The sequence below is a fragment of the Callorhinchus milii genome, unplaced genomic scaffold (assembly GCF_018977255.1).
Source record: "Callorhinchus milii isolate IMCB2004 unplaced genomic scaffold, IMCB_Cmil_1.0 Scaffold2, whole genome shotgun sequence".
NCBI classification, from domain to species: Eukaryota; Metazoa; Chordata; class Chondrichthyes; order Chimaeriformes; family Callorhinchidae; genus Callorhinchus; species Callorhinchus milii.
Genome location: NW_024704743.1, coordinates 113,738,435 through 113,760,956, shown reverse-complemented (window position 1 = coordinate 113,760,956; position 22,522 = coordinate 113,738,435).

Below are 22,522 nucleotides of genomic sequence, written 5' to 3'. Positions count from 1 at the left end.
CCTTATCACGTCGTTGAGATGTCTCAAAGCGCTTCACAGGATATACTGTAAAGTGGATCGACTGTGTATTTTGTGGATGAACCCTGGCAGCCAGTTCACACACAGCAATGCCCCACAAACAGCGTTAGAGTGAGTGAACAATTTTATTTGGGGGATTTATTGGCCCAGACACCAGGAGAAACTCCCTTTTCTTTTCAAATAGTGCCATGGGTTCTGTAATGACCAGTGGAACAGGCAGATGGGACCTAGGTTTATCGTCTCATCCGAAGGACGGCACCTACAACAGTGCATCCCCCCTCTCCCAGCACTGCATTGGAGTATTATCTTAAACTATGTAATTCCAAGTCTCAATGCGGGGCTTCAACCCACAACTTTCTAACTCAGAGGCGAGATTTCTACCATTGCTCCAGGCTGACACACATAGCATCTATCACGTCAAGAGGACGTCTCAAAGAGCTTCACACAGCTGACTGAGCGCTCTAGATGGTGGGGCGGGGGTTGGGGTGGAGTTAAAAGTACAGCTGAAGAAATAAGTGTTAAAACAGGTTTTAAAATTGGGGACGGAAGGAAACGCGAGGCATAGGGACTCCAGGATAGACTTATAGAGAGCGTTGGCTGAATGACAGAAGGCTCACCCAGAGATGGTGCGGCAGATTGGATGGGGGACTTGAAGCAGGCTAGAGTTCTCTCAGCAGAGGGAGCAGCTAGGTTAGAATGGTTAAAGATGGTCACAGTGGTAGAGCAGGGAGAGGCCATGGAGAGATTTATAGGTGAGGGTGAGAATTTTGATATCGAGTGATTTAATGCATCTCAAAAACCTACAAGCTGAAATAAAAGAGCATGAACACTGCCGAGAAGATAAGCAGTAACATTTAAGTAAAATATTTAACAGCTGTACCCCCAGCTGAAGCCTCTGCTCACCATATCATTTTCATACCTGCTGAATGCCATTAAATGTTTTGTGTATGCAAATAAAAAATATACTGATCACCTTGTGGCTAAAATGATTAAACAAATGATCAAGCAACCAAGATATATGATATACTGTACCTCAGTTTAATCATGGAGGATTTTAATGGCACTCCCATATAGGTCTGCATTATCACAGGTGACGTCCTTTGGATGTGATGTTAAATTGATGTTCTGTCTAACTTGCTCAGGTGGACATTAATGATCCCATGGCACTATTTGTAAAGACCTCGGAATTTATGCTGGTGTCCTGGCCAACAATCCCCCAAATAAAGTTGATCATTCACTGAATGACTGTTTGTGTCAGATTGAGGTGTACAAATTGGCTGCCGCGTTCATCAACAAAATACACAGTCACTGCACTTTACAATATATCCTGTGAAGCACTTTGAGACATTAACCCCCACCCACACCCCCAACCCAAGCGAAAGGTGCTATAAAAAATGTAAAGTTTTTTTAATATTAAGCAGTACGAGACTTGTAATACGGAAGACTTCTGTTGTTTCTTATACGTTCACTTTATGTCATGACCCTGTGTCCTGCCTGTGACACCATTAGCTTCAATCAGAAAATTCAGTAGCATTTCTGGCAAGGCCTGCGATTGTAATGTACACCCTGCCATTGCTAAATAAATGGATCTGACACTGGAATTAGGAAATGAGTGCTTCCTGTCTGAAGGCAAAAAGCGTTGCACATGTGGAATCTTGTCATAACCAATATGCTTGTAATCAAAGAGCTTTTGTTTTTGATTTCATTGCCTATATAGAACCTGCGAGCACATGTCTTTCCTTCACCTGTCTTCTTGCAGTAATTCCCCTTTTACTAGATTAAATGTCAACACATTCCTGGACAAGTACATGCATTAACTTAATTGATTTTTTTTGCAACCTACATTTGTCTTTTGACTGGTATATTCCAGGCAAAGTATATTCCACTGGAAGCTCTAATAGAGATAATCTGTGCACTTACAATCTGTCAGTTTAATAATGTCCCATTCTGGTTAGGGAACAGCAGAGATTTTGTGTAGAACCATTTCTCATGTTATTGTGAATACAATAAAATGCAATTCACATTTATATAGCGCCTTTCGCATCGGGAGGATGTATCAAAGTGCTTCACATTGCTGGCAGGGCACCCAAGCTGCGGAAGAGAGGCTGAAGAGGTTGGGGAGGACAAAGATAGCTGAAAGCATGATCAAAGAGGTAAGCTTTCAAAGTTGGGGGGGGGGGGCATTTTGGAGGGACTCCGGGAGGGAGAGTGAAATGACCAAAGATTTGCCTGCAAATGGTCAGCCAGATAAGGTGGGTACACGAGCAGGAGAAAGTTCACTGAGCAAGGGCAGGCCAGGTATAGGCGGAGGTCACAGAGATAGGGTGGAGCAAGGCTGAGGAAGGATTTGAAAGTGAGAACGAGGATCTTGAATTCGATCTGCTGGGGGATGGGGAGCCAGCAGAGCCGAGAACAAGGATGCTGACAATACATTATCACTATCGTAATGCTACAAGAGTGATTCTACTTCACAAAATGTTTGCTTCTACGTTTCCTTTAACCAGCAGTTCTGAAGCAGGAGTCATTGAGTCATTGAGATGCTGTAAGTGCAGTGTAACATTTAGGATTGCAAGGAAATGCACTTCCCCTTTAAAGTTCTTGAGTGGCCAAGTATTTGTGTACATAAGTGGAGGTTATAGGGGATATAAAAGTGTGAGACCAAGAGTTGGTAGCAGTATTTGGGGAGGAACATATGAATACCCCTATTACTCACTGTTATTTTATAGTACACCAGAACACAATGTGGTTTTCATTCAATAAAATCTACAGTAGTGCAAGTTTATAGGTTCTTATCAGCAATTCTGCAAGTTCTTTCTTAACTGATGTATAGGAAGGGTTCAAATCTATCCATATAAAGGCTAAATGGCCTGTGGTATTGTGTCCTACCATTAATACAGTGACTTCTTGGTTTCTTGGACTCAGATTTTAAGCAAGAGTTTTAATATTAATAATAATCCTTGCATTTGATATAGCACCTTATCACATCATTGAGACGTCTCAAAGTGATTCACAGAATATATTGTAAAGTGGATTGACTCTGTATTTTGTGGGGAAACGACGCAGCTGATTTTGCACAGCAGTGTCCCACAAACAATCGTGGATTGAGTGACCAGTTTTTTTTTGAGGGATTATTAGTCCAAGAAAGCGATCTGCCAATCAACTAACAACTGGGTTCCTACTTACTGAAGATACCAAGATGAAGGCACTTGGGGCTTTCCAGCCAGGTTATTTGGGTGCTGCCGATAATCAAAAGATATATGTGTGTGTGTGCATGTGGGGGGGGGGGGGGGGGCGCATGGGTGTGTGTGGGGAGAGGTTGGCGCATGGGTGTGTGTGTGTGTGGGACGTGTGTGTGTGCCGTCTGTCTGTGTGTGTGTGGCGGGAAATTTCAAAACGTACTTTAACTTTCTTCCTTCAATAAGGAATGGAATTTTTTTAAGAATATCGCAACATTAACAACAAACAATCAAAACTAGTTTTAAAAAGTCAGGGGAAATGGAACATTGAAAGTCCTTCTGACGAGAACCCAAGTGGAAAGTGTTGCAGTTCAGTTGCTAATAAGACACAGTGCCATGCCTGGAGGCCTTCTATTAGCTGAGATCAGAAATGCCTTCAATTTTACTTTTTAATGTTTTAGGTATTTGTTGAACACTACAATGCCACTCGTTGAATTTTATTGTGTAAAAGTTACTGAAACAATTCAGAAATGGTTGACTTTCATTACTGTTTTCTCCAGAGGCTGAGATGAAATCACTTGACACTAGTCTCTGACTATGTAGCATCAATTCAAAAATTCTTTTCAATTAACTGCTCATTTTAACAGATGTTATTGGCATTAGCGAGGGTCCATTCTGTCTACAGCAACAAAAATTAAGATATTTCAGGAATTAACCTATAAATCATTATGCATGTAATGGGCTGCAGTATTTTAAATCAGAAAGTGGTGAATAGCTAGCAGATGCGAATTTAGTCCATCTGTTTTATTGTCCCTTAGATGTATCAGTTTCATCACAGCGTCTAGGCAATTTAATTCATATTAGGTATGAAATATGGCAAAAATTGCAATTTGACCATCGGTCATTAAATGTACCCAACCCAAAAGCTAATGTTTCTGTGATAATAACACTGATACAGATAAACCCTAACTTTCAATGGTTGTCAGGAGCCTACATTATTAAGGAGATAAGAAGTGATTCAAAAAGCAATTTCCCTGAATAGGATGGAAAGCTTCCAGATCTTTGGGTGCAGAAAGCCTGCCATGCGTGAATAATTTATACAGAAATTCTACCGCGGAGCTGTATCAATTTCCACCATAAAACCTGTCTGAGGAGGAAAGTACATCTACATCTGTGGCAGAAGAGGGGCCGACAGTTGCAAAGCCATTCAAGCACCCAGAACAGGACACAACTGTAATAAAATTAGTCAGTGTCACATTTGAACGAGCTAACTAATGGCACCATCTGTGTGGGATGGTGTGTCATAAGCGACTGCATGAAAAACCACAGGGCGTTGTAAAATTCTCTGCTTCCCTGCGTATGATTTTCCACCTTCAAAGATGCTTTTTCATGAAATATGGAACAGCAGCTCTGATTACAGCTCTGCACTAAACCCTGGGTCTTATCTGTAAAGAGATTTATTTGGACTGCTGCAAAGCAAACTTATCTGAACATAAGTTGATGATGCCTAGCTGCATCATACTCCCTGTGGGTGTGAAAGCTTTCCTGGTTCTAACTCTGAAGCAAGTCATTCCAAACTTAAAGACATTTTTTTACTTATACAATTGGTAACTTAAAGAGATTAACAATTAGAAGTGATCCATTCTGTTCGTGAATGCAATATGTTTTAGGAGAAGGAAAGTGTTTCTTACAAAAAAGTCTTATCTTCTCCCCTATCCTCTTCCTGAAATTTCACCTAGTCCTAGCTAATAAGAATCACTTTTGTCTTAAGATGTTAGATTATACAGAATTGAGGACATTTGGAAGTCGGTTCAAATTGACAAAAACAATTTAAATTTATAACAATCCTTGCATTTGATACAATGCTTTTCAGGTCAGGGGGAAGTGGGGTGGAGGAATGTCTCACAGCACAGTGACTGTGTTTTGTAGGCAAACGCTAACTTAACTTGTGCAAACTGATATAAGCCGCTTTCACATCGGGAGGACATCTCAAAGCACTTTAAACAACTGACTGAAACTGTGAGATAAAATAAATGTACATGCTTAGGCCATGTAAGTTGTCAGGCTTGTGAAGGACAAATGTTAGGAGAAAGTCTTCACTCAAATAGTTATAAATATTTGAAATAAATTATCAATCAATAATAGAGATAATAGCACTGTGGATATTTAAGCACCTTGGGATGACCTCCCAATGTGAAAGTCGGTATAGAAATGTAAAGTTGTATTGTATTCAGAATGCAATGATAGGACAATTCATATTACTGGAGGGTGTGATTCAGAGACCAAATGGTCTTTTCTCAACCAACTTTACTCCTGTTGTTTAAAAGACATTCGATATTCATGGCACACTTCCATTTACTCTGATCGGTAAGAAAAAATATTACTTGGTGATTTAAGAAATAACCTTGAAAAAGCACCTCTTCAGATGATGTGCAGTGTGACACGTATGCTTATAATTCACATATTCATATCTCAGATGTGTTAATTAACACATTATGGTGCTAAAAAACACACCCATTCACATTGGTAACCTTATGTGAGTAACCAAAAGATGCTTTGAACAAAAGACAATGGCACGAGAAGGAAGCTCTATACAGGATCTCAAGATTTATTCAGGTGAAGAAGGCCCTTCAACCCATTTGATCTTATCCCTCCAGAACACTCACCCTGAAGTCCTCCGATCACAGCATCAAGCTGCCTTTCATGTAAAATCAGTCCAGTGCCCTAAGGGTTACTAATAGTAGTGATAATAACAATAATAATAGCTCTGAGAAAGGGCAGTTTATCCTAGGACACGAAGCACTACACTGGGGGTAAGATGGCATTAAGAGACACAATCAGGTAATGCTGCTTTAACCTTGGTGTTATTGTCTAAGAGCAGATTCTTATCATATCATGTGATGAGTTGTTAGAGGAAAGAAAGCTTCTGGAAACAAGCCTTGTTTCCTGGTGCTTACTAAATACTTGAAGCCTGCAAAACTCCCAAGCACTGCATACAGTATTACAGGGTTACCAACCACAGAAGCCAGGAGTTCAAATGTCTATCCACTCCACATCCAGAGACAATTGAGAGAGGGAGTGCCCTCCGTTCAGTGCCAGGATGGAGAATATACAGAACTTTGCGAGCGAGTTCTGTAAATGGGAATATTTCAGGAAAAAAAATCAAGGGATATGAAACATAAGAATACTTGGGAGTCTGGGACATATGTTACCAGTTATAATATTTAACTTACTCCCGGAGATACATTCCTCTTGAAAAGCTAATGGAAGGAGTGAAACTAACTGCAGTGTCTCTGTTTTATGCTATGACTATGCACAAAAGTTCAGATTTTGTTATTCAAATAATGTGAGTTTGGCATGAAGCCCCATTAAAAGTGGGTTTTGTTGTTGGAAAATCTAATTTGATTTTTAGAAGGACTGACTATGCAATAATGGATCTCAGAGTTCTTCGACATGAGCCCAGCAGTGAGCCATTGTTCATTGTCAAAGCTGAAATTGTTCCCAACGCAAGGTCAAAGTGATATTTCTTAAATCTGGCCAAACTTTCCTAATTCAATTTTCTTATTTATCATTTTAACAGCCTGCCTAATCTTCACTTTCAGTTTGGATTAAGAAAGATGAGGAAAAAATTAGAAGTGAAATACTGAGTGCTATAAAAGTTTAGAGTTACCTTATTCTTCGCTGTGCATATTTTCTCCCAGCCATTGTTGTGGGGGCAGGTAAACACTGACTGGTGTTATAATGGATAATAATAATAATCCTTGCATTTGACACAGCACATTATCACGTCGTCAATAGTCTCAAAGAATATACTGTAAAGTATAGCGACTGTGTATTTTGTGGGCAAAATGTTTTTTTATTTTGTATTTTGTTAGAGATAAAAGAGATGCAGTAGAAGTGAAGGGAAGATCTGTGATATCTGACCTAGTTTCAAACCAGTAGCTCATTGTCTCATTCCCTGAGTTGGGCAAAGCCCTAGCTTCAGGCTGCTGCTCACTAACCACTTGTCCTCAGAAACAAATCCGTGCTTTGATGAATCAACCTGCCTCAAAACCGGGAGAAAAGCTTCTTAAATTAAGAGTTTTTGTCTCTCCGTGAAACGTATAAAATCAAATAACCATAAGTAACCACAGATTATTTCCTTGATTTGTGAATGGGTTAACCTAAATCTGTATAATAAAATACTCTATTTTTCTCATGATGTTTGTTGCAATTAATTTTCATCCTTGGTCCCCATGGTTGTGAAGTCACTATATAATTTAAGAATGCAATGAGAAAACCTTTACATCAGGTTCTGCAAGAATTCTGAGAACACATCAACAACAACAACAAGATTCCATTTATAAAGCGCCTTTCACGTCAGGAGGACGTTCTCCTAATACATAATACTAATACTAATACTACTGCTAATAATAATCCTTGCATTTGGTGTAGCACCTTAGCATGTCAGAAGGACGTCTCAAAGTACATCACAGGAATTGCTGTGGAATGGAGTGATCTTGTATTTGTAGGCAAACGTGGCCACACAATTGCACACAGCAATGTCCCACAAACAGTCATGAAATGAATGATCAATTTTATTTGGCGGATTGTTGGCCAGGTCACCGGGAGAAACTCCATTCTCTTTTTGAACAGTTCCACCTGAAGAAGCAGATCTTGGAATAACGTTTCATCCGAAGGACGATACCTCCGACAATGCAACCCCCACCACATCCCTACAACTTCCTCACCCTGATGCCTATATTTCACATTGCTGCTTTTGCGAAGCCCTCGACTGTTACAAACACACAGTCATCTTACTTTACAGTAACAACAGCAGCTTGCATTTATATAGCGATGCTCAAGCAGGGTAGTGTCCAGAGCACTTGACAGTGGCGGAGCACGATCCCAAGCCGGAGGGAGGGTGAGGTAACTGTAGGCTCAGCGAAGAGGAAGGTTTTCAGGCACCACCTGAAGATGGGGAAGGAAGGGACAAGGTGGAAGGATAGAGGAAGAGTGTTCCCTAGTTTCCGGGCGTAGTGGCTGAAAGCACGGCCAACAATGGTGGAAGGGAGGGCACGAGGAACATGCAGGAGGCCAGAGCCAGTTGAGCGGAGGCAGTGGATTGTGGGTTGGGAGGGTAAGCAGGTTGGAGAGAATAGGGAGGTGCCAGGGCATGAAGGGATTTGAAAATGAAATCAATCCGTTTGGTGATAGGGATCCAGTGGAGCCTGGCTAGAACTAGTGTGATGGGGTACTATATCCTGCAAAGCACTTTGAGATGTTATACTAAAATGTAAGGCTTATTATTATTATTATTGGAAGCAATCACTGCAATATTTCATGTGTCCCAGCATTTGTGGCACGTTGGCCAGACACTGGAGCAAGATTTATTTCCAAACTCAGTAAAATAATAAAATGTTATTTCAGCAAAATCTCATTTGCATTTCATTTAAGAGGACCCATCCTGTCACTATGCCATTGGCTCTGGATATTTCCTGTTGTGGATATTTAAGACCTACCTCTTTGAACGGGCTTTCGGTCATCTTTCCTTTCCCCACCCACCTTTGGCTCCCACCCCAACCTTGGGTGCCCAGCCAACAATCTCAAGTGTTTTGAGATGTATTGTCATTTTTCTTTCACTCACAAAATATACAGTCAATTCAATTTACAATATATTCTGTGAAGCACTTTGAGATGTGAAAAGGCACTTTATCAAATGCAAGGATTATTATTATTATTAATAAATTGTTTTGTATTGTTGGGGAGGTCTCTAATTGTTTTTTTCAGTATATCTCAGGCCTCATTACTTAAAGCAATTTTCTGTTCACAAATTTTCTCTGCAGAAAGAAACAAAAGGTATCCTTTGTCGCTTTAAATATGGTTTGCCTTTTTATATCTTCTCTCTTATCTGAGAAAATTTTAAACAGGGACATACATGAATCTTGTGCATGTTCTTACTCAGTCTTTTTGACGTGCATTTCACTCTTTTTTTTTAACCAAGATAGTGTCAAACCTGAAGTGGCCAGAAAAATGTCCTTAGGCATGAAACATGCAGTCTGAGAAACCACTAACAAGACTATTTCCTTCCTAAACATCCACCTCCACCCAACGTAATATCTAAACCAGTGCCAGCTATATAAAGAGGATGATTTAACTAATAGAGTCTTGGCTACTCCTGCATACCCTGAAGTCACTCCTCCATTGTGTGCCGATTCTTTTGAAGCCCTGGGAAAAAATATATCAAAGTGTCGTAGGTCTGACAGAACTTTGCACACTTTAGACGCTGGCTCTGTGACAAAAGCACATACAACAGAAGGGTTTTTCATGTCCTGCTAGCCCCCAGAGCACTTCTCAGGGACATGAAAGGTGGGCTGCGTCAAAGTGCGGATTACATGCCCCTGCATGAATGCGAAGGAGCTGTGTGAATGACCTTCTCTCTCTCTGACTCCCAGCTGTACAGTCCTGGAGCCTCAGGTGTAGCTGTCCTTGAATGTGACAGTTTTGACAGGTGAGTCTCCATTAAGAGCCAGGCACAGGAAATAAATAAAGCACCCCAGCCTTCAGCTCCCAATGTGACCGCATCAGCAGTGATACAGACAGCGGAGACTGATCTTCTCAGTCTGCAAACTGTGGCTCAAAGCAACCCTGGTTAAGTTTAATAATAATTATCCTTGCATTTGATATAGCGCTCTATCATGTCATTGAGACATCTCAAAGTGCTTCATAGAATGTATTGTAAAGTGTAGTGATTGTATATTTTATGGACGAAATACGGCAGCCAGTTATGCACATCAATGACCCACAACTTGATGGAACTCTGATCAAAATCCAATGGTAAAGCACACATCTCCTCTCACTACTGATAAACAAATGTGTGACTCTCTCTCTTTCACTCTCTCTCTCTCTTTCTCTCACTCTCTCAACTGAGCACCTGCACTTCATTTTAAACTCCAGTGTGACTCTTTGGAATCATTGCTAATTGAAGTTCATTTAAATTATGTCACAAACATCTTAACTAGCAATTAAAAGTTCAGGTGACCAAAATGCAAGCGGCAGAGACCAATGTTTGTTTCCTTCGTGTTGAAAATACTACAGTACTACAACACAATGCAAATCTACATTGAAATAGCGCCTTTCACATCGGGAGGATGTCCCAAAGTGCAGTATTAACACATGTAGGACAAGATTGGCATTCAAACAGCTAACAGCTGCCTCAATAGAATTTGTTAAATTATGTTGCTGTACGGAATGTCCCTTTATTATATTGAAAATGACCATGAATCAAAACAATACAAATTACATTTGTATAGGCCCTTTCATGTCGGGAGGACGTCCCAAGTGCTGGACAGTCAGGGATTTGGAATCAGCACTGCATTTTAAATTTACATTTATATGGCATCTTTCATGTTTCAAAGTGTTCCATACATCTGACTGGGAGTCACAGTTAGGGGGAAAGGGAGCTGGAGACGGTTTATAAAAAAACCTTTCTTGTGCTCAAAATACTGTTGCTAACAGAATGAGATTCCTTTTGTAATAAATTTACAGCAACAACTTGGATTCATACAATGCCGTCATAGGAGGCAGAGTCTCGGAGCACTGAAGTTATCATTTTCTTATGATGTCGAAGCCCAAAACATCTAGTCTAACACCTGAGTGCTTCATACAACAACAACAACTTCATAGGCCAAGGGAATCAGGTGCCGTAAACCAGAAAGGGAAGTATTTTCTCACTACCAGAATGTTCATCCCAATTTAATTCTAATTGGTAAAGGATATTCCAGGCGTTAATGCTACTGGCTAGTTTGCTTATTCTCATGTAGTTCAACGTGGTGTTAAATATTTTATGCCGATGGATTCAATTTACCAGTTGAGACAATTATTGGATGGGAATTCAATCACCTTAACTCATGCTGTAAATTCTGAATGAGCCAGCTAACTTGAGCCAAATGCTGGTCAATTTTTAATATGAGTGAAGCTCCGTGAAACCCTCTAACTCCCTTACTCAAATTTAAGAGCGTCAAATGGAACATTTAAAATATTCAAATACTTACTTCACAGCCGCTACAGTCAGATTGCAACTGATGTTCAGCCACTATAAATCCTGCCTGTTAAATTACTTCTTCACTATAGCAGCTGCACACCCATGTTTGTATTGAATTGTGAACTTCAAAAAGCTGAACTTACACTGGATAGATTCAATGTGCCAATTGCATTGAATTGGTGCAGATACATGGTATAATAATAAACACTTCTTGGATTTGATATAATGCCTTATCATGTCATCAAAACGTCATTAAGCGCTTTACAGAATTTACTGTAGAAACCCTAGAAATGTGCAGCACAGAAGAAGCCCATTCAGCCCATGATGCCTGTTTAAAGAACAATCCTTTTAGTTCAATTTACCTGCCTTTAACCCCTTGTACTTTATTCCTTTTTAGATTAGTCTGTAGTGATTATGTATTTTGTAGTATAACTGCATTGTAAGTTCTGTTTGGCCCAGGATTTATGAATGACCACTATTCTGATGTCATTACAATTGTTAAGACTTCTTAATAATAATAAAAATTCTTGCATTTGATATAGTGCCTCACCACATCATTGAGACGTCTCAAAGCGCTTCACAGAATATACTGCAAAGTGAATTGACTGTATATTTTGTGAGTGAAACGCAGAGCCGAACAATATCCCACAAACAGTTGTGGATTGAGTGACCAAATTATTATTATTTTATTTTGAAGGCCTTTAAGAAGTCTTAAGAACTGTAATGGCATTAGAATGGAGTCTGTGAAGCAAACATAGAGTAAAGCTGGACTTAGCTTCTCCCTCATTGTGTTCCCATCGTGCTTTCCACAATCCATCCTCCTTTGGTACTACAGTGTTTAAGTAGCACACTGAATGTAGCTGGATACGGTGAGATACGGTACATTTCCACATGTACAGCATCTCATCAGATACATCAAAGCCAGCTCCACTTTGTACATGGTTCAAAAAGATGTTTTGAATTGTAACTAGTTCCTTTTTATAAACATCACAGTGTATCTCAAACTATGGCAAAGATTGTAGCAGAAGTTAGATATTGCCGAACCTGACTACAACACAGACGCACAAGGAAGTAGAAAGAGAGAAAAAGGGAAAACAGGTTAGATTTAAATCCAGCCAAATTATATCAGTCTTGGCTATTTCCCAGAAATCTTTGCCTGCAAACACCTTAGCTTTCCATACTCTTTTCCGTGGCCTAAAGTTATTGTTGTTTTACCGGATGGTTATGTAAAATACTGTACTGTATTTAACCTTTTCTTGTTCACCATGATGCATCCGCATTTATCTCTGTCTCTCTCTGTAAATCATCTTCCCAATGACATCTGTATTTTGGCGTATTATATTTCTAATACCTTTTGCAATCTATCCAAGCTGTTACACATTGAATTCACGCCCAAGAACACAACAATGTACTGGGACAATTCCTGCTTGGAGTAAGAAATAAAAAGTGAAGAATATGATCCTACCATCTTACGTATTATTTTTTCATACCATTGATGGCTTTCAATGTAAAGATGTTAATATGGATTATCTGCACGTATCATCTTCACAAAAACAAGAGATGTTCCCAAAAGCAAATCCAAAGCAACAAGGGAAGGACTTAAACGTATAAATCTGCTGAAAGAGAATCAGTACCACAATAACGCACTAAGTTTCAGGCCAAACTCCTGTGGTAACATATCCCACTCCCATCCCATGTGACTTTAATGCCAACCACTTCTGTTAGATTTATAGTATGAGAGCAAGAGACCTGGGTTCAATTCCCGGCAGGTCGAAACGTTGGGCAAGTTTCCTTACTCTACGCGCCTCTGTTTACGTAGCAGTAAGTAGGAACCCGGTTGTTAGTTGATTGTTGGATCGCTTTTGCGGGGTTAATAATTCCTTCAAAAAAGTAATAATAATAAAAAAATAAGAATAATGAAGTAGTCGCTTCAATCCACGACTGTTTGTGGGACATTTCCGTACGCAATTGGCTGCCATGTTTTGCCAACAAAATATGCAGTTAATTCACATTACTGTGAATCCTCTGAAGCATTTTGAAGTGTCCTCCTGAAAGGTGCTATATCAGAAGCAAGGATTTTTATTATTACATTTTAAGTGCACAAAAGAACAATAAAAAGTAGAATAAGGCAAAATTACTGTTTAGAGGTAATAGGGATCTAAAACCTAAAGGTTATTCATCTCTCACTCCCCCCCGCCCCCACCCACCTACCAGACAAAGATCTTATTAGGTTCTGCAAACTGTATTTGAGACGTTAATCAGATCCTGACTCCTCTTACTTTCTTGGCACAACTATATAAACCCCTAAGCGTAGACGGTAATGATTCAAAAGGTAAAAGAATGGGTATTGTACAGCAGATTTCAGACAGGATGTTCTGGATGGAAAAAACAGGTCTATACTTCAGGGATTAAAAAAACATGTGACTCTGTTGTAGATCTGCCAGATTATGGCTTCAGCAATTGCAACTTCAAAGCTGCTAAATATTCTCTCTGTTACACCATTTGCCTAAAAACTCAAGGTTGACCATAGTGGCCTCTATATAGTCCAAAGTAGAAACTGTTCAGTGTTTAGACACAATTGAATTCACATTTGAATCACCGACATTGCACAAACAATTATTCTAACATGAACCACTGAGCAGAGCTCATGCACAATTCTGGTGGTCTATATTTAACTGGAACACTATTTGAAGTAAACAACCAGAAACCATCATTATTTGTGACAACTTCATTTAAACAGCACATTGGAACAAATAGAACAGACTCGCAGGGGCTGAATGATCACTCCCTGAAATATAATAATAATCCTCGCATTTGATACAGCAAAGGATGTCTCAAAGTACTTCACTGGATTCACTGTTCCTATGTTCCTAACACATTGTTCTAAAATCAACAATAATTAGAATTTTACACCACCAGGTTTACTTTATTTTCTAGTCTGTAGCTAAGTGCGGTCAAAAGTTTTCATCGTATGCATTTCTCGAAAATATACACTTTTAGCTGTTTTCCATCAGCATTTTGCTTGGAATTTGCCTTTTTTCGGAATTTGCCAATTTGGGAATCTCAATGTACTGGCTGCGAATGGCAAATTTCATAAACCAAAGCCATTAGTTGCGAAATAATGCAACAAATGTGGTTTGCTAATTATGAGACAGGGCGAAATTCCACCTGGACCAATTAATGTATCATTTTAGGGTGGGCAGAATTAGGCAAATTTTGAAATTCAATCTTAACTTGTAATTTTGTTGTTGTTGTTAACTTTGAAGTCTGTTTTCTGTAGTTCTTACAAGATATTTAAAGAAAAGCAGCTTGAAAGTTAAGGTTGTATTTAAAAGATTGCCAAATTCTGGGAGTGCGACATAAACAGAGTAAATCTGGATGCCGGTGAAATTCCTCTTCATAGATCTCAACATCTCAAACCCCTAATGTGCTTTGGAGCAGCACAACTAAAACCCTCCTCCAAAAGCTATAGAAAAGATAAAAATATAAGTACACATCTTTTTACTGTGTTAAATCCCTTTGCAAACGTTGTCATAAAACCTGTTTGGGAGTGAAAGTAAGAAAAGTTTTTACAAAGTATACTAATTTATATGGGTCTAAGTTTATGTCAACACGTTAAGGAGAATCTTTTGCACATATTTTCATTGTGGAGCAAATGTGTTGTAAACTACTGAAGGATTTGGCACAATTTTAAAGGTAAAATAACTAGCAGGATTCTATGCTCCAGGCGCTGGAAAAGGACAGTTAAATGATCCTGTTTATTTCAGAATCTTTGCACAGTGCAAGATTTTTTTTAATAAAGTAAATGTCTAAATTACTGTATTGTACTTCTCTTGTGTTCTACTGTCAATTTTGTTTAAATTCATCACTCTCCCTCTGGGGTTACTTTTGATGTCCTTTAATCCTTTCTTGATATTTTCTTCCAAAGCGGACAACCTCCTCACTGGGTGTGGGTGGGGGGCTTTGCTCTTTAGCATTGGGGATGAAGCGACCGTTTCAGATGTTCCTGATTGAATTGCCCTGTTTAAAATGTTACATTTTATTTTTTTCACAATCTACTGAAGCCTCTAAATCAGTTCTGGTAACAGAGCTTCGGGGTTGGGAGGTGAGTAGGAGTTGATTGATCACTACCAGTCTGGATCTACACGTGTAATCTTTAGCATATAAATGTCATTGTGTCTCTGCAGCAACCTCATCACCTGCTGTGACTTATAGCAGGACAGATTAATTTAGTTGACTATATAAGATTGTACCTGACTAACGTAGCTAGTAGTAATAATAATCTTTGCATTTGTTACAGTGCCTGATCACTTTGTTGAGATGTCTCAAAGCGCTTCACAGCATATACTCTAAATTGATGTGTTTGTATGTATTTTGTGGGTGAACACGGCAGGCAGTTTGCACACAGCAATGTCCCGCAAATAGCCATAGAGTGACCAACCAATTTTATTTGGGGGCTTTGTTGGCCAGGATGCTGGGAGTGTCCACAACCTTCTGACTCAGAGGCGAGATTGCTATCACTGAGCCAGGCTGAGTTTCGTATTAATGATTCCAAAATATATCATACATTATTAACAATACAGGTTGAGTGGAAAAAGCACTGAAACATGTTATCAGATAGAGGTTCTTCAGGAGGTATCACCCAACACATCCGAGCTTTGAGACAGTGAGTTTCCACTAGACTCCACGCCTTGACCATTATCTTAGATACTTCTTGGTGTAGCTAACAGTCAGAGGTGCTTTAGAATTGGCAGCTTTCTATAGGATTTTCCTACCACATTTGTCCTGGTCCTTGTCAAAATCCTAGTATAACAAAGGCGAGGGACACACCTTACTCGATTTGCCACATGAGCTGCCCACGTGGTGAGCTGAGAGAATGCCGACTTATTTTTGCCAAATAAGCCCTGTTTTGTTCCATGGATGTGTCGCCTCCAGGGACTGGGTTGATGCTCTGGCTTAACTCAAGTCACTTAAAGCTCTCACTGAGGGTCAAAAGAATCCTTTGATTGGCACAGCGTGGACTGAATTCAGAACTAGGGCCTACAGGTGAAAGGAAGCGTTCTGATGTACTGTGCCACCCAATCCCTTGTGTATGGGCTTGTTAAATAAAAAAACAAAAGGGATAAAAGGATGAAAGAAAAGTAAGTGGGAAAGCTAGCGTTTTATCTCACTTTTCTCTTTAATCATAATTAACTCATTTTTGAGAATCAAATTGTGGAATCACAGAATGGGAAACAACTTATTAATGCTGCTGTTATTTTATAGGTGATGGATACATGGTATGAGGGGAGGAAAGAAAAGTGGGAAGATTTTTACAGTTTATAATTTATATTTATGTAGTATGTTGAGAGGATGTCCCAAGACACTCGACATTTCTGGCTGGGGGTGGGAGCCAAGTTTTTTTTTTGATTACATTAGTCATTAGAACCATTAAGAAACAAATGGAATAGTGAAATTACCCAATTACTTAACACCGGATAAGGTGGAATTTTCCCCTGAGTTGCTAACCACCCCTTTTCTCCCTTTGAGTTTCACCTATATGTACAGTAGATAACTGTAAATGGATCCTTGCATACTTGTTTTATTAAAGACGCATTTAGTTATAAATGAATGGTGACAACGCTAGGAAAATCAATGGGATGATACACATCAACAACAACTTGCACTTATAGAGCGCCCTCCACAGTGTCTCAGAGCACTTAGCAGTGGTGAGCCTGACTCCGAGCTGGGGGGTGGTGGGGCGGAGGGGAGGTGTCCATAAGCACGGTCGAAAAGGAAGGTTTTCAGGTGGGATTTGAAAAAGGGGACAGAGGGACAAGGTGGAGGGATTGAGGGAGAGTGTTCCTGAGTTTCGGGGTGCAGTGGCTGAAAGTCTCTCAAGCAAGAGGATCTGGGTTCAATTCCTGGGCAGGGTGAAATGTTGGTCAAGTTTCCTTACTCCACACGCCTCTGTTTACCTAGCAGTAAGTAGGAACCCAATTGTTAGTCGATTGGCGGATCTCTCCACCACCCCCCACGACTGTTTGTGGGACACTGCTGTACGCAATTGTCAGCCGTGTTTCGCCCACAAAATATATGGTCCATTCACTTTATAGTATATTCTGAGAAGTGCTTTGATTTGTCTCGAAGACTTGATAAGGCGCAATATCAAATGCAATGACTAATCATCTCTGTACAGTTAGTCAGTTCTTCAGCTTCACCTTATGCAGAATAATTCTCTCGACATGAATGAATCATCTTTTTTATTTTAATGTATACAACACTCTCAACGCCCACTGGAGCACAAATTTAAACAAAAGTGAAACATAAAAGTGAGAGGAGGCATATGCGAACTATGTTGTTCGGTTGCAAAATACACAGTCACTACACAGCACAGTAAATCCTGTGAAGTGTTTGAGATGGTATGCTGGCATGACTAAATGCTAAGTCAAATGCAAAGATTATTATTATATAATTCCATGGCTGCCTGCTTCAAATATCATGTTATAAATATTACCACATGATTCCAGGGATTTTTCTCTCCCACTGAACAAGCAGATTGAGGGAGAAACATTTGATGTGTTATAACTGATGTGATGTGATAATTATAACACTGAATATAATAATCCTTGCATTTTGTAGTACCTTTCACATCAGGAAAACATTCCAAATCACTTCACAGTAAAGTATAAAGTGCAGTGACTGTGTTTCATGGGTGAATATGTGATGAGTTTCATTTGATAAATTGTTCTCTGTGTTTTGCCTATTTTAACCTTTTTGCTAATTATTTCTAACTTTCAAAAACTTTTCTTTTGTCCATTTGAAGTGCTGTGGTGATTTGCAGTGCAATATGCTTGGTTACCCGTGCAGTGGGTTTGATGGATAGAATGACGTGTGCTTGTTCCATGCTTAGTTATGAGCCACAAAATCTCTTACCTTTCCCATAAAATTCCTATGCTTATTTCAGTGGGAAGCATCTAAAACCAGGTTTGCGCACATCATGCAGTGTTAGCGTTGAGCTGCATTCCTGTGACAAGGAATATATGAGGGATTGACTAGTTAGTACTTAGTAGAGACTTGAAAATACTTCCAAATTTCGGGATCTACAAAGCAATGAACAGAAACCTCCATTCTGCAGAGCGGAGCCTCTGAAGGGATTTTTTTGCCTATCCTCTCCGGTAAAGGAAATTAATGTTTGTACAGAGCTCCACAGAGAAGCCCTTCATATAAAGGTTGTTCAGAGAGTAAAACGTGAAAAAAAAATCAGGACAGGAAGGAATGGATACTGACTCAAAGACTTAACATCTCTGCGAACATCTATTTTATATATTTTTATGTACTCTTTCATGTGCATACATTTGCTGTGTTAGACTTACTTGCTGTCATTGTTTAAAGTTAAATATGGTCACTTTTACTAGCGATCACCCCATTGAGATCTCCAGCAAGATCTCAGCTGTCTCCTCAGATTTCACAGCACTCTCTATCTTAGAGTAGTCTGCAGCTCGAACTACCTTTCACAAATTCTGCAAATGCGGATGATTTACATGTGGTAGCAGCAGGTAGGGTTCCAGCCCAGACCCCCTGATATCCCACTCAATACCTCCCTCCTTTCAATCAAAGCTCCTTAACGACTTGACGAGGACATATCAAAGCTGTAGCAAATGTTATTACTTCAGACAATTATGACCTCAGCAGAAAATTTACATTTCAAAAAGGAAATGGTTGGTACACTCGTGGACTAGGTTAGCAGTAAGAACTGAAGCAATATAAATGGGTTCAAGAGACAACGACATATGTGGCTGGAATGCGAAAAAGACTGAGGGATATGATGAAAAGGAGGCTTGCTAGCTTTGGAACTATCAAATAATGATCGGCTTGTTGGGGAGAATTGTCCTTTTCCTGACCAAAATTATTTTCTTAATTTGGTTCAGTTGCGTGAAATCGAGAGAAAACTGATAAATTCAGTTTTGAGTACATTTTTTAAATTCCTGTCATCAGGTCAAATGACTTCAAGATTTTCCAAAGTTTTTGCATTTGAACTTGAATGCAAAATGGCAACTATGTCCCCTGGAAGCTGACTGGAATCTGAAACTGGATACATGTAACCGACAGAGACATAGCTTTGTAGGATGGAAATGATAACTAGCCTGATGGAGCTAACTTTAAAAACATTATGCAATCGTCAAATATAGAGCATTTGAAGTGGTTAGATAGAAATAATAATCCATGTCGAAAAATGACATACACTACTATAGACATTGTCACATCATTGATCAGGTCACTATAATAATAATCCTTGCATTTGATATAGCACCTTATCAGGTTGTTGAGACATCTCACAGCGCTTCACAGGATATATTATAAAGTGCAGTGATTCTGTCATTTGTGGACTTTTATTTATTTCAGTATTTTATTTTTATATTATATATTTATTTTATATTATATATTTATTTTATTTTATTTTGTTTTTATATTATGTTATATATTTATTTTATTTTTATATTGTATATAATGGAATAACAAACTGGATTGGAATTTGTATTATGACCAAGGTCTCAATAAGATTCCATTTAACATCTTGAAAAAACAAAGCTGGTGTGTTGCATATTTCATTGCATTTTGATTTTCTCAAACTGTGCAACATAATATACTCAAAAATATAAGTTCTCACCAGTTCCCAAAGGTGCTTTTCAAAGCAAACTTTTATTAGAGAAAAGGGAAATACACTTTTATTTAGTTTTTATTACCATATTTTCTCGTTTACAGTCCCCCTGCCGTCACACACCCTCTTTGCGAATGATACTGTTTGCACCAAAGACCTTCTCCACAGCATAGCAAGTGCTGCTGTGTGATTAAAGCAAGATGGGAAGAGAATGTCAGAGAAAGATGGATGAGTTAGCTCCCACATGGCACTCCATGTACCCAACTTAGAACTGTCTAAAGATGAGGTAAGTGAAGGGAGACACTGATACCCAAAATGTAGGATTAAGGGGCATGGAACCTTTCAGCACAAAAAGTAGCCATTCATCCTATGATGTCTGTGCCATCTGTATCATTCTCCTTTCCTGTTCTCTCCTCTAGGGATGTAGAGTCTACATTCAGTGATCTGTCCATTTCCTTTAACAATTTGTTTAATTATTCTATTTTTATTCAATCTTTTCAAAGTGCAACCCATTCACACTCAGCATACTGCCCAAACCTAAACTCAGTAAGCAGGATTTTGTAATCATCAACTTTGCAAGGTGTGCCCTTGGCTACAACACTTACTTTATCTTCCTCCTCAAGGCATCTTAGATTATTTTGCTTCTGATCATGATAAGCTCTGCAGAACTTTCTCCTGGGTTAAAGGCAGATCTAGAATCGCATTAGTTACAACCCAACACAATTAATAATAATAGTAATAATCCTTGCATTTGATGTAGCGCTTTCATGTCTTCTGGACGTCTCAAAGAGCTTCACAGAATGTACTGTAAAGTGAATTGACTGTATATTTGTGGGCAAAACGTGGCAACCAATTGCGCACAGCAGTGTCCCACAAACAGTCGTCCATTGAAGTGAATTTATTATTGTTTTTTTTCTTCAGAGATTATTATCAGGCGTGTGGAGTAAGGAAACTTGCCCAAGGTTTCACCCTGCTGGGAATCAAACCCAGGTCTCTCGCTTGCGAGGAGAGTGCTCTAACCACTGAGCTACAGGACTCCAATTCTGCAGGGGCACCTGTATTATTCTCCTACAAAGGGGCATCAGAAATGCATGGGACTAGAATAGAATATTGCGATTCGAAGATAAATGTAGAATACTACTCATCTTTCAAACTCTTCAATTGTCCAAGGAATCATTGCGCTGAGTGTTGTTGGACTGTTAATTTTACTGTCTATTCTCGAGGCGTACTTTCCATTAAGAGTGGGAATTGTAATTGATTACTCCCTTCCCGAGGTCAGAAACATTGAGGCCAATAGTGACCCACCCTGGTTAATATCAGAATTAGGGTTAACTGAAACTATGAATTTAACTTTCTTAGCTTGTTTGGCACATCATGTTGTAATACTCCCTGAACCATTAGTGAGTGATACTTTGCATTGTACATTATAACCTCCAGAGACTTTTGTGGGTTGGCATATTTTCCAATGGTGTATCTATTTTCTGACCGCCCGTCCGCAGTGTCTGATCTTTTTGAGGAATGCAAATTCTGAAATATGTTTCCTTTGATTAACTAAAAGCAAGTAGTGGGATTCAGACATAAACTACAATTCTGCTACATGAAGAAATAACATGAAATAAACACTTGGGCAAACACTAAAGTCTCCCTGTTTGAACAAGTAGGAAAAATTATGAGAAAGCATTGCTACTGAGAGTTATCAAGTTTCATCCATAGATAGCTTCCTGTTCGACTCAAATACCACTTGGTACAAAGCTTCATTATGCTGTAGTCCACAGACCTTAAAACATTCATATTGCAAAAAGATGGAGAGTCATCTGTAAAGGGATTCTAATTTCCTCCTTTGCTACATGCATTAAAACTAATCCAAATAAAATTCAGTGTAGTGCCCCTCAAAGAAATTAGACAGGGTGTTTTTCTATGCAGAGATAAGGGCTGTGGTGTGATTCACAACTTGTTTGACCTACAAACAATTTCCAACAGCTTTTAGTCAAACATCTTATGGAGTGAATTGGATTCTTCCCTTCCGGACATAAACAAACTGGAAATCCTACGATTGAAAGTGTGTTTTTCATGCGTCCAGACTTGACCATACTTGGGCATCCCTCCAATATATTGGATTTATGCAATAAAATGCAAGTCTTGCTGAGAAACCTGATGGTACCCAGCAGAATAATAATAGAAAAGTCAAAGTCATAGAGACATTGGAGGTTAAGATAGAAATACAAGCACAACTATTTTATTTGAGACATTCATTACAAAATCAAGTAGTTAAACATCTGGATAACAATTCTCAACAATGAGGAGTCTTGTAAACTTGCTTGAGGCCACTTCTCCGACTCCCTATCTGCAGTCATTCAATGTTTTTTATTGCACCAATTCTGTTCACAGACAAATTTTTTGTAGCTGATTTTTGTTTAGTCAACCAGGTGTCTGACACATGCGGAAACTCATCACCATGCTAAAGGGTATCCAAACCAACCTGAAAATTCCATGCATCCCACCTCCACATGGGAATTCCAGAGATAGATTGTTGGAATGGAGGGACGTTTACTGCTTACCTAATACCGGAAAAGTATTAGGATTAGGTTGACAAGAGCCAAGGCTTGGGGACCATAGAGTTGGGTTACTGCTGGAGTCTAACCAGCTAAAAACGTGAAATTTTTG